The sequence below is a fragment of the Rhodnius prolixus genome, unplaced genomic scaffold (genome assembly GCF_049639745.1).
Source record: "Rhodnius prolixus isolate KJV_2025 unplaced genomic scaffold, Rpr scaffold_1, whole genome shotgun sequence".
NCBI classification, from domain to species: domain Eukaryota; kingdom Metazoa; phylum Arthropoda; class Insecta; order Hemiptera; family Reduviidae; genus Rhodnius; species Rhodnius prolixus.
In genome coordinates this window covers 7,292,473-7,305,632 of record NW_027411581.1, presented here as the reverse complement: position 1 = coordinate 7,305,632, position 13,160 = coordinate 7,292,473, and the positions used below count along the sequence as shown (strand labels likewise).

The following is a 13,160-nucleotide window of genomic DNA, read 5'->3' as shown; positions in this document are numbered from 1 at the left end:
ATCTGACTCAAAGTCAGATAAATAGCCAATTTTAGGGGGACGGTAGACGACACTCAACAGTAACTTAGAGATCTCTAATCCAGAAATCTCTACTATTAAAAACTCTGGTCGAGAACAATAAACAGATGGAGAGGTAGCCAGAACTTTCGCTTTGAGTGTTCTGTGGACATACAGACCCACCCCACCGCCAGTCTTCCCAAGACGATCCCAACGAATCAAACAATAATCACTAAGATTAACTACCATATCATTAACATGCGGTTTTAACCACGTTTCTGATAAGGCAATGATATGATAGAAATTCCCAGAGAAAAAATCTCTAAATTCATCAAAATGGGCAAGTAAAGACTGACAGTTAACATGGCAAATAGACAGATTACTAGTCATGATCATCCGTGAGAAACATATTCATCAGCATTACCACCATCACAACCAAAAGCAAAAAATAAAAAGAGCAGAGAACAAAAGAGACACATAAGTTAGATGTAAGATGAAATTAGTGAGAAATGTCGTAATTGTACAAAAGAACAGGAACATAATAATACAGAAAGAATGAAAAAATAATATAGGAGAGAATAAATTAAATATAGTAATTAGAGTAAATCCAATGAATAATAAAATCCTACCCATAGTGATAATAATAATAATAATCATAATAGTAATAAAAATGTTTTACGAAAAAGTGATGAAATTCATCAATATGTGCAACCAATGATTGACAATTAACATGACATACTAATAAATTATCTACCATAATCATTGTAAAAAGCAACTCCAAAATCATTCCTACAAAGAAGTAAATGTAAACAATATATAAGTGTTGTACCTGTGTGTCTAATTTTAAATAAAAATACAAATCAAAATTAAAGAGACCATAACGTGAAATATTAGTAAAATAAAATGAATACAATTTGATACAATAAAAATAAAACCTTCTGTTGCTAGAGAAATAACACTTTTGACAGCTGTAGTTTTCCTTATTTAATTTCAAATAGTAAATGAAAGAGTAACATAATGAGAGAGCTGAATTAATACGCATTGCAATACAAAATTTAACAGACATCCGATCTCATTGAGATGGTATATCATCTAGTTTATGAACTACTATCACAGGAGCACCATCAGCTTTCCTAATGAGCACCCTACCGTTTTTCACCCACACATATTTTACAATATTTGATTTTTTCGCGGCACGAGCCGCACCATAGAGTTTCTTGAAGTACGGAGTGAGGGATTCATTGATGTAGATAATATGATTCTCTTGTGTAGCCCAACCGATGTGCCTGGTAGAGAAGTCCCTTTTTACTTTTCTTCTAGTGATAAGGTCATCTCTAGTGCACTGCCTCAGGAAAGTAGCTATGATGGGAGGTGGTCGAGGGGGGTCAACAATACTTGGACCTGGTTTAGCTCTATAAACAAAATCGACCTCTCCAACATTGACATCTAGAGCTGTTCCTATTTTGTTTAACAAATCATTCGCATTCTCTCCCTGAACCAGTGGCACATTATGAATTTCTACGGTTTTACATCTTGAGGCCTGTTTTAACACCTCAACCGTCACCAGTAATTCTGACACTTTACCTTCAAGTGCTTTTTTCTCCGAAGTGAGTACATCTACCTGAGCAATGAGAGAATCAACCTTTGCCTGTAAAACATTTACAGTGGTCGTATTCTCTTGTATAGAGGTATGACAGTCATCTAACGACTTTAAAATGTCCGCATTTTGTACCTTTTGACTCTCAATAAAATTATTGAGTGCAGAGGTGTTATTCTGAATCGCCTTGAGTACTTCATTTAACGTAGACATTTCACCGCCAGAAGTTACTACCTTAGTGGGGGCCGGAGATGCTGGTGTGGAATCAGTACGAGCAACTCGCATTTCTTTATTACAAGCATTACAGAACCATGCTTTATTTAAATCTTTTAACGTGGACCAATCCGCAGGTGTAAGGCCAACACACTCCAAATGAAACAATAGATTGCATTTGCCGCACCGTGCGTGAGTAACATTTGGTGCACGAGTTAGTATAACGTTGCATTTACCACACTTTGCCATAATAATATACTTAAAAATATTTGTACTTGTTGTAATAAAGGTAGGTAAATAAAATTATTTACCAAGGTATCCAAACGAGCAAAGTTCAAACTAATAAGAAGCAATGACTCACCTCAATTGTTCTCTTGTTAAACTTAATTAAATTACTTTTTTTACAAAAACCACTCGATAGATTATTTTGAAAATTTATGTACTAATACAAAAGTCACTTCAACACAACTCTGCCAAATTTCACATCAAAGAGATCGCTAGAAACAAAACTAAATCAAATTAAATACAGAGACGATGTTCACTGAGGTAGAGAGAAAGAGAGAACATCATCTTGTCAAACCGGTTTTGTGTGTTTCTCAGTTCATTCACATGTCCGTAGCAAAGATCTCGGTAGAACAAGGTAGTAGAATTAGGTCAAAGTAATTGTGATAATTTACGGAAATTCCAGATTATTTTATTCTAAAGGTTTCCTGTTTTTTGTTGAACGATGTGCAACAGGATTCAAAGCTAAAATAAGGAATAAAAAACTATTATTAGATTTTGGGAAAAATTTTCAAGGTAAAAACAAACATTAGTTACTGGTATAGTTGATTAGTTTTAAATCCTACAATTGTTATACTATAAAAAGAGCTCTATTAGATTAAATTCAGTTAAGCTCATTTTATAAGTACGACTGCTGTGTGCTGCTTAATTAAGTTACGCTCACACATAATTTTCTCTTAAGTTCAAGCTCCGACTTTTTAATAATGTAAAACTGTGGTATCCTCAATATTAGCTAAATAGCTAAAACGGAATACCTATTTGAGGTTTTATGAGACCTATTCGCGATATTAGTAAAGTTCTTGTGTGTGCACGTTTAAAAACGCGAAACGTCTAAAAAAGCTTAAATTCGGAAACTAACACCGGATCCGGTTACAACTAAGCAATCTTCACTCTATCCGGAAGTATTGTTTTATTGAATTAATTTTCCAAATCTATATGAGTTCCAATAGTTTTCATTAAATTTCGTAATTTTATCTTGAAGTTCTTTTTATTTATTTATTTATTTTTCACAGTTTTCTATGATTTCCTATGCATTTCCGGTTAAAAATCGACTAGAAAATTCGACACGAACACAATATTTTCTTTACTCAGAAGAAGATCCTTCTATACTCGAACCAGACACCGTTAAAGTTTAAAGTCGAAGGCCTTCAAAAGTAAGGTGTGTTACGCATTGTTAGGTTCAATTCCCCATGTTTTAGCCTTGGATTTTATTTCAATATTGAATACTACACTAGTAAAGTATAACTCCAGTTTTGCGACAGCGTTTTGCCATTTGGAAAAAAAAGGTCATTTGACTAAAAAAGGGCATTTTATAAAATCTTTTGGTTACTTCCTCTTTGCAACGGTCTTAACAAGGAAATATTGTGATTGGTTTCGTGCCAAGTGCAACTGTATGTGGACACAAAATCAGTTTATTGATTGATTACAAGAAAACTAAAGAATACAGAATTTTTGTTTTAATTTTTAATCAATAAAATAATTTGCATTTTATGTTCAGACTGACCTCTTATTTTAAATTTTAAGTTGAAAGTACCTAGATCATTTCTCAATTTAACGGGATGTTTGTTTATACTGTTCAAATTCTTCAGATCGAAACAAGTTTGCTATTTTGATCGAATCCAAATATGTTTGAAACAAATTGTGAATTAGAATAGTTTTTGTGGCTTCTTTATCTGTATTTATCAATGTGTTGTTAGCTGTAGATGAGGTTGATGTCGATGAGTACAGCCACGATAATATTCAAGTACCCATTAATTTATAGACACGAGCGGAATATAAGTGATTTGATTAGGAAGGCCGAAGGGCTAAATAGAATAAAAGATAAAATTTCTGGCTAAGAGTAGAATGGCTAGCATTAACCCTATCTTAAAGTAAAGTAATACCTATTTTTTCAGGCTGACTTTACGCCCAACTACTACCAAATTAGGTGTCGTGTTCGGAGGCGACTAGCAAAAACATACTTTACTATAAATTTCTCATATTAACCATTAAAGGTATAGATTGGGAATGTAGCCTAGTACCGCAATACATCTTAGCATTCCGGGTCTAGCCTCTAACCGCTCGGCTACCGTGGCGACTAGCAAACATACTTTACTGTAAATTTCTCATATTAACCATTAAAGGTATAGACTGGGAATGTAGCCTAGTACCGCAATACATCTTAGCATTCCGGGTCTAGCCTCTAACCGCTCGGCTACCGTGGCGACTAGCAAACATACTTTACTGTAAATTTCTCATATTAACCATTAAAGGTATAGACTGGGAAAATAGCCTAGTACCGCAATACATCTTAGCTTTGCGGGTCTAGCCTCTAACCGCTCGCCTATCGTGGCAACTAGCAAACATACATTACTGCAAAATTTCTCATATTAACCATTAAAGGTATAGACTGGGAAAATAGCCTAGTACCGCAATACATCTTAGCTTTGCGGGTCTAGCCTCTAACCGCTCGCCTATCGTGGCGACTAGCAAACATACATTACTGCAAAATTTCTCAAATTAACCATTAAAGGTATAGACTGGGAATATAGCCTAGTACCGCAATACATCTTAGCATTGCGGGTCTAACCTCTAACCGCTCGGCTACCGTGGCGACTAGCAAACATACTTTACTGTAAATTTCTCATATTAACCATTAAAGGTATAGACTGGGAAAATAGCCTAGTACCGCAATACACCTTAGCTTTGCGGGTCTAGCCTCTAACCGCTCGGCTACCGTGGCGACTAGCAAACATACTTTACTGTAAATTTCTCATATTAACCATTAAAGGTATAGACTGGGAAAATAGCCTAATACCGCAATACACCTTAGCTTTGCGGGTCTAGCATCTAACCGCTCGGCTACCGTGGCGACTAGCAAACATACTTTACTGTAAATTTCTCATATTAACCATTAAAGGTATAGACTGGGAAAATAGCCTAATACCGCAATACACCTTAGCTTTGCGGGTCTAGCCTCTAACCGCTCGGCTACCGTGGCGACTAGCAAACATACTTTACTGTAAATTTCTCATATTAACCATTAAAGGTATAGACTGGGAAAATAGCCTAATACCGCAATACACCTTAGCTTTGCGGTTCTAGACTCTAACCGCTCGGCTACCGTGGCGACTAGCAAACATACTTTACTGTAAATTTCTCATATTAACCATTAAAGGTATAGACTGGGAATGTAGCCTAGTACCGCAATACATCTTAGCATTCCGGGTCTAGCCTCTAACCGCTCGGCTACCGTGGCGACTAGCAAACATACTTTACTGTAAATTTCTCATATTAACCATTAAAGGTATAGACTGGGAATATAGTCTAGTACCGCAATACATATTAGCTTTGCGGGTCTAGCCTATAACCGCTCGGTTATCGTGGCGCTTAGCAAACATACTTTACTGTAAATTTCTCATATTAACCATTAAAGGTATAGATTGGGAATGTAGCCTAGTACCGCAATACATCTTAGCATTCCGGGTCTAGCCTCTAACCGCTCGGCTACCGTGGCGACTAGCAAACATACTTTACTGTAAATTTCTCATATTAACCATTAAAGGTATAGACTGGGAATATAGTCTAGTACCGCAATACATCTTAGCTTTGCGGGTCTAGGTCTTAAAGGTATAGACTGGGAAAATAGCCTAGTACCGCAATACATCTTAGCTTTGCGGGTCTAGCCTCTAACCGCTCGCCTATCGTGGCAACTAGCAAACATACATTACTGCAAAATTTCTCATATTAACCATTAAAGGTATAGACTGGGAAAATAGCCTAGTACCGCAATACATCTTAGCTTTGCGGGTCTAGCCTCTAACCGCTCGCCTATCGTGGCGACTAGCAAACATACATTACTGCAAAATTTCTCAAATTAACCATTAAAGGTATAGACTGGGAATATAGCCTAGTACCGCAATGCATCTTAGCATTGCGGGTCTAACCTCTAACCGCTCGGCTACCGTGGCGACTAGCAAACATACTTTACTGTAAATTTCTCATATTAACCATTAAAGGTATAGACTGGGAAAATAGCCTAGTACCGCAATACACCTTAGCTTTGCGGGTCTAGCCTCCAACCGGTCGGCTACCGTGGCGACTAGCAAACATACTTTACTGTAAATTTCTCATATTAACCATTAAAGGTATAGACTGGGAAAATAGCCTAGTACCGCAATACACCTTAGCTTTGCGGGTCTAGCCTCTAACCGCTCGGCTACCGTGGCGACTAGCAAACATACTTTACTGTAAATTTCTCATATTAACCATTAAAGGTATAGACTGGGAAAATAGCCTAATACCGCAATACACCTTAGCTTTGCGGGTCTAGCATCTAACCGATCGGCTACCGTGGCGACTAGCAAACATACTTTACTGTAAATTTCTCATATTAACCATTAAAGGTATAGACTGGGAAAATAGCCTAATACCGCAATACACCTTAGCTTTGCGGGTCTAGCCTCTAACCGCTCGGCTACCGTGGCGACTAGCAAACATACTTTACTGTAAATTTCTCATATTAACCATTAAAGGTATAGACTGGGAAAATAGCCTAATACCGCAATACACCTTAGCTTTGCGGTTCTAGACTCTAACCTCTCGGCTACCGTGGCGACTAGCAAACATACTTTACTGCAAAATTTCTCAAATTAACCATTAAAGGTATAGACTGGGAATATAGCCTAGTACCGCAATACACCTTAGCTTTGCGGGTCTAGCCTCTAACCGCTCGGCTACCGTGGCGACTAGCAAACATACTTTACTGTAAATTTCTCATATTAACCATTAAAGGTATAGACTGGGAAAATAGCCTAATACCGCAATACACCTTAGCTTTGCGGGTCTAGCCTCTAACCGCTCGGCTACCGTGGCGACGAGCGTACGATATATTAACCCTAACTTAGGAACATACAATACAATAACTAACTAGGTTAAACTGAATGACGATTACAGTAACGTCTTCAATACAACGAGCCAGAGAGGTGGTCTGGCACCCTTATACACTCTGATGTTTGGACAGCTACCATTGTTCTGAGCCCTACCTGGGCTATAACCCTTTAAATCTTTCATAGCCACCTTTTCCAACTTTTTAGAATTTTCTAATCCCTTACTTAGCATATAAATTCTATAAAGTATCTAAATTCTTTGTAACTTTGTTCCAGAATCCTTTCCTGATTGCTGCAAACTTTGTGATTCTAGGATTGGTCCACGGAAGAACCCTACCTAAGAATTCAAGTAAGTAGGGATTTCTGGATTTTCAATCCGCTCTCTCTGACTTCTACCGGAAGTGTTATGATCAAAGTTCTGAAAAAGTTATTTCACCGGAAGTACATGCTTTGAACTCTTCCAGTACGAAAAAGTAACTATAGGGATTAGGTCTTTCGATCTGCGGTGTTTTCATGGTCGAAATGATTATAATAAAAATATAATCGTAGAAATATCAAAAGTTATACATGTTCTTATGTTATACTTTTATTCAGTAAACGGTTTTCTGCAGAACTGTAAGGTCCAGATTCAGGACAACATCCAGATAGTTCAGAGTTTTCGCTTTGTTATTGACAACATGAAGGAAGTGAATCGCGACGAGAAGTAAAGGGAAGCTTAATGCTAAGCCTGCCTCTAAAGCACCATTTTAAGTAACTCGGCATTTTAAAATGGCACGGTAACTTAAAAAAAAAAAAAGAAAAGTAAAATGAAAAGTCGTGTAAGACGCATCTTATTTTTACTTGAATTCCTTCCCCTTGCTCCCCCCCAAGGTCAACTATTTTAGTGAACACTATGAATGCTAACTATAGCCCAGCTTCTAGTATTTACTTTCGCTGAAATAGTTCTTCTCTTCTAGTTGTTAGATATGCACGACTTCCGTAGAGCGTAACTTATTTAAAAAAAGGACTATTTCCGCAGTCTGCGGCAATTGAAAAACACGTACGCATCAACGTTCAACTCCGGCAGTGATGTCAGTATTTTGTTTTGAATTTCACAGATTTCAGTTTTGAATATTTTGTTCCGTAAAAGCTGTGATAAAATATTCGCTCGGCTTACTCTGGTAAAAAGTTTTTCTTCCAAAAGCAATGGAGTCTAAGTGAACTTATTATCGCTAAAAGTTTAAAAGAAAATTGATGCAACCATTTTTCGGAAAATTTAAAGAAAAACTCCAAAATCTGTACTTCTTAAAACAATATATAATTGTATTTATAAAATGAAAATTATTCTTTTTTAACCCGTAATTTGGCCAGCGATTTCCTTGTACAAGTTTTCCTATATCTGGATTCAAAGACTGAGAACGTAAGAATATATTTGGGAATTCCTACTTCTTTTCTTAAAACCGAATCATTCTGGGATTCCACTTAGAGTGGCCGACATATCGCTTCCAAACGTCGCCGGAACTGAGTCATCGTATTTATGGCAAGTGTTTACTCGTCTTCAGTAACTCAAAGGGCTAACGAGGGAGGGAATTATGTGTTCGGTGTTGCCTTGATGTCCCCTTAAGCGATGTTTCCTTCATAACAATTTTTTTTTCTATTTTCATTTAATTTCAGAACAAAGTGGGCCACAAAAAATTACCTCGGGGGCCGCGAGTTTGACAACCCCCTGTTCTAGAGATTAGAGGAAATTGTTTGGACGTTCTTTGATGACGTAAAGAAAGCGAAATGGTGAATTTCCTAAAGAACTATTAGAGGACTTCTTAAACTGCCATTTCCTCCATAAAATATCACTGTTTTTTACCCTTTAATTTTGGTAGCATCAAAGATTCTGTGAAGATACTTAGATGTAGAAAAAAAGGCAGTGGAGATGCCGGGTTTGAATCCAGCTGCTGGCTCTTAGATTATACTCTTTCTAGGAGCTTCTTACATCTAACTGTCCAGTGATGAACTACTCGTATGTTCGTATATTCTCTTTCTAGGAGCTTCTTACATCTAACTGTCCAGTGATGAACTACTCGTATGTTCTCTGTGCCGAGAGTACATTCTCCGTAGACGGACCCTCCACTGAAAAAAGCTTCTGGCGACATTGACCTCAAATGTTGTAACGCCTTAAATTAAAAAATAAAAACAAAATAATGATTTTTCATGTTTTCATATACAGTAAGAACTATCTTTTCATGCGCCAGATGGCCTTAATGATGCTGTTTATTTGTTATCTGTGTTAAGGTTGAACAATTTTGGACTTTTTTCTAGTGCTCAATGATTTGGGCGATTTCATTCCCAAAAATAACTTTTTGTTTTGTCAAATGATTTGTGTTTCTCTTAATGATCAAATAAAGATCTTATTTTTGCCCCTTCACGATAAATCATTTGACCATTTAGAATAAAGATTTCATTATAATGAAGGCTTAATGTTCTGTAAAAATTCAAATCTGTTACTAATTATTCTAAAGTTATTAATTATTAGAGAAAGCGAGAGGAACAAGCGAAAAGAACAAAAAACATTTCATTAATTTTAATCAAATATTAATTTGATGGAAACAAATTGCTTAAAAAATAAATAAATAAATATATTAACAAACCAAAATTAATCATAATCAATCAAAAAATTAAATATCTTTTAAAATGTGAGGTTCGTAACCTTGAGTGGGTCATGTGAGTGACTACAGAGATTTATTTTATTTTGTTTAATAACCCAAATAAATATTAGTTATTGTATTTTTTAAAATTTCCATTCAAATATTTTATTTTAATTGCTGTTCAGGTGACAATATTGAGCCGAAGTTCAATCCAGAAAATAGGCCTAGAAATGATGATGTCAACCGACCGGATCAAACCGATTTCAGACGATTCAAACACACAAATACAGAACGTATCAGCGTGGGCACCTATTTATCATTGATCAAATTTGGTACCAGAAAATTGATTCATCCAAAAAAGTTAAGATTTTTGAAAAAAGGATATTGTTTCCAGAAATGTATATATTTATACAAGAATCATCATAGTGAAGAAGAACTGTTGAGAAAACCGGAATGGTTTCCAATGGAACATTTTTCACCAGATTACCATCATTTTCGTTCATTGAATTTACCTCCATATGGTGGCTATCAACCAGAAACATATCGCCCAATGGCCGATCATCATCATGTTCATCCACCAATCACCAGTTTTACATTCAACAGTGATCTCCATAACAACCGGTTTGTGCATCCAATGATTTATTGGCATTTTAATAAGTTTTCACCACTGCCTTTACTGTAGACTAACATTGGTTGTTTTTGCAAGAAGCTTCAATGAAATTGCAATGTCTAGTCCAGGGTCAGTACACAAATCTACAGAATTAATCGATCAAAACTTGAACATTTTAGACTAGAATGTGAAGAATTTCAACTTATTTCAAGTATTATTTAAGTCCAGATCAGAGAGCGATCAGCCCAAACTAAAAGATTATTGGATACTTTTAGTTCTTGCTATGTCTTGTGCTCTTTTACTAAAGTCAATCAAATTAATGCTAAATTGACGTCAAAATAAGTATGTTTGCCCTAAATACTGTGGAGAATGATAGCGTCAGGTAATAAATACCTGGTTTTTGAAAAAAACAAAATGAGCCAGGAATACAGTTTAGGACATTCTTTCATTTATTGTGAGATGCTTTTTTAAAAATACTGTAGATTTTCTTTACGTCATTAAAAACTTATACATGTTTTTGATCATTCTTAGCTTTCCAGTGATCTCTGGGTTTATGATGGTTCTAGAATGAGCAGAAGATCATCAAGTGCTGCGTTCCAATTTCCCGACAGTGAATGGAAAACACAAAGTTCCTCCCCCGAACTTAAAAATAAAAAAAAAATGTATCCACACAGATATTTAGGCAATTATGAATGCTCCGGATCATTCGGTTTGTGTCTTGAGAAGATCTAGAAGGCTGGAAGAGCCATTCTAGTTTGGGATTCTGCCAGCATAGACATATCTGGAGTTGAGGAGATGACTGGCTTGAAACCTAATTAGTCTAAACCTAATTAATATTGGATATCGATTTCCTTGTTTCCGGATCTGCCAAGACAAGTTACAAGTTACTGCTTGAATCATAAAACCCACTGGCGTTACAGTTATAAAACTGATTGTAAGAATAACCCTTCATTAAAAACACAAAAATGACTGTATATAATTGGATTTTAGAAATAAAATGCAAAATCATGTATAAAATCAAATTTAATTGCGTGTAATAAAATAATTTATACTAGAATTTATTGAATTTCTCCTAAGATGACCTATCTAGATTATTCAGAATCTTCGAGATAATCGAGATCAATGCAACAGTTAAGGTAAGTGAGTTCCATCTGTTTTATTCGACTGTTTTGATTTGAAATCATTTAACTTACCATTTATTGCCGTTAAATGCGTAATTAGGACAGTGTTAAAGGAGTTAGTTATCCTTTGAGTCTAAGTAAGATTTAAGACTTAGAATTTAAGGAGAGGTTTCGGATAAGGATTGTGCGGTAAATGTTTTCTTTTTAAGCTATGAATCCACTTGCACAAATAAGCGAATCCTCCAGCGTTACGTAATGTCGCACATTATTTTTGAATTAAGCAAAAGTTTCTTAGATACAGAACAAATCTTAGCCGGAAAAACAGGAAAAATTAACTAAGTAGATGAAGTCATGCGAGAATTTAAATTGTATTCATTATAATAAATTATTTAAAATATTTTTTAAATATCGTAAAATTTTAAATTTAATTTTAACTGGTCATGAAAGATCTATGACGCCAAGGTTACCACGCCCCAAAAAGAAACCTGTTTTGCGTAAAATACTGTTAATTATTCTTTTAAAGGTAAAATACTTCCTTATTAAACAGAGCGTTACCTGATTTTTAAAAGTAAAGAGTACTTATTTTAATAAAGTGACTAAAAACAACAATTTTTCAAATGAATAACTTTAAATTTGGTTGAACATATTTTTTCCTTCACATTTACGCCAACAACGCAGCCACGTACATAATGTTCGTTCCATGTGAATAATATCCTGTTAAGTGATATCACAAAAACGAAAAGTTTACAAATAATAAGAATATATAACCGGAAGCTAACATTTTGCATCATTAACGATAACATTGTTCGAAAAAAAAAACCTGAATAACAATTCATTTCCGTTGCAAAATTGATTGTTTTTTCGCCTTCCTTTACTGTTTGTTTAAAAATTATAATTTAATTATAAACCAGTTAGTACAACCAGAACCTTTTTGAATATTTTCTTGTCTCTAAAACAAAGCGTAAACTTTCACAATGATCTTAGATCTTGACTCATTTAAAATAAAAAATTAAATAAAGGTTACTTGGCCATCGGTCAGTAAACATCAGTAGATAAACGTAAAGTTTGGTTGAAGAAACCGAACTAAATATCCTGTTATGGCGTAGAGTGGTTACTTTTAGGCGGAAATACTTCAAACGGAATCTTCTGATTTTCTTTTTGATTTTGTTTCAACCTATTTTCCCGGAAACTCATAAGATTTTCTTTAACTTGTTATAGTGATTAGCGTACGTTTAAATCTACTTTTTTCGTATTTGGAAAGAAATGTTTTCATGAAAATTAGATTAAGAAAATTTCTGAAAGAAAAGTGGGTAGTATAGGCTACTCTCTAAAGATTCATTACAGAACATGTACTGATTAAACGTATTTAAAATCATTATACGAATATAGGCGCCACTATAGTCGTGCGGTTAGAGGCTAGACCCGCAAAGCTAAGATGTATTGCGGTACTAGGCTATATTCCCAGTCCAGTCCTTTAATGGTTAATATGAGAAATTTATAGTAAAGTATGTTTGCTAGACGCCACGATAGCCGAGCGGTTAGAGGCTAGACACGCAAAGCTAAGATATATTGCGGTACTAGGCTATATTCCCAGTCTATACCTTTAATGGTTAATATGAGAAATTTATAGTAAAGTATGTTTGCTAGTTGCCACGGTAGCCGAGCGGTTAGAGGCTAGACCCGCAAAGCTCAGATGTATTGCGGTACTAGGCTATATTCCCAGTCCATACCTTTAATGGTTAATATGAGAAATTTACAGTAAAATATGTTTGGTAGTCGCCTCCGTCCACGGTACCTAATTTAGTAATTGTGCTTAAAGCGATGAATTGTTCAGGAATTGAGGAGGATAGATTT

General features: G+C 35.4%; 1 protein-coding gene and 1 long non-coding RNA gene across 4 annotated transcripts in view; one reads left to right on the top strand and one right to left on the bottom strand.

The window, feature by feature from the left end:
- LOC141453662 (uncharacterized) overlaps positions 1-13,160 on the top strand; it is a 354,403-nt gene that overhangs the window by 316,475 nt on the left and 24,768 nt on the right. The window lies entirely within an intron of this gene.
- The window catches only part of LOC141453629 (uncharacterized), a 64,455-nt gene that overhangs the window by 33,706 nt on the left and 17,589 nt on the right, over positions 1-13,160 (bottom strand). The window lies entirely within an intron of this gene.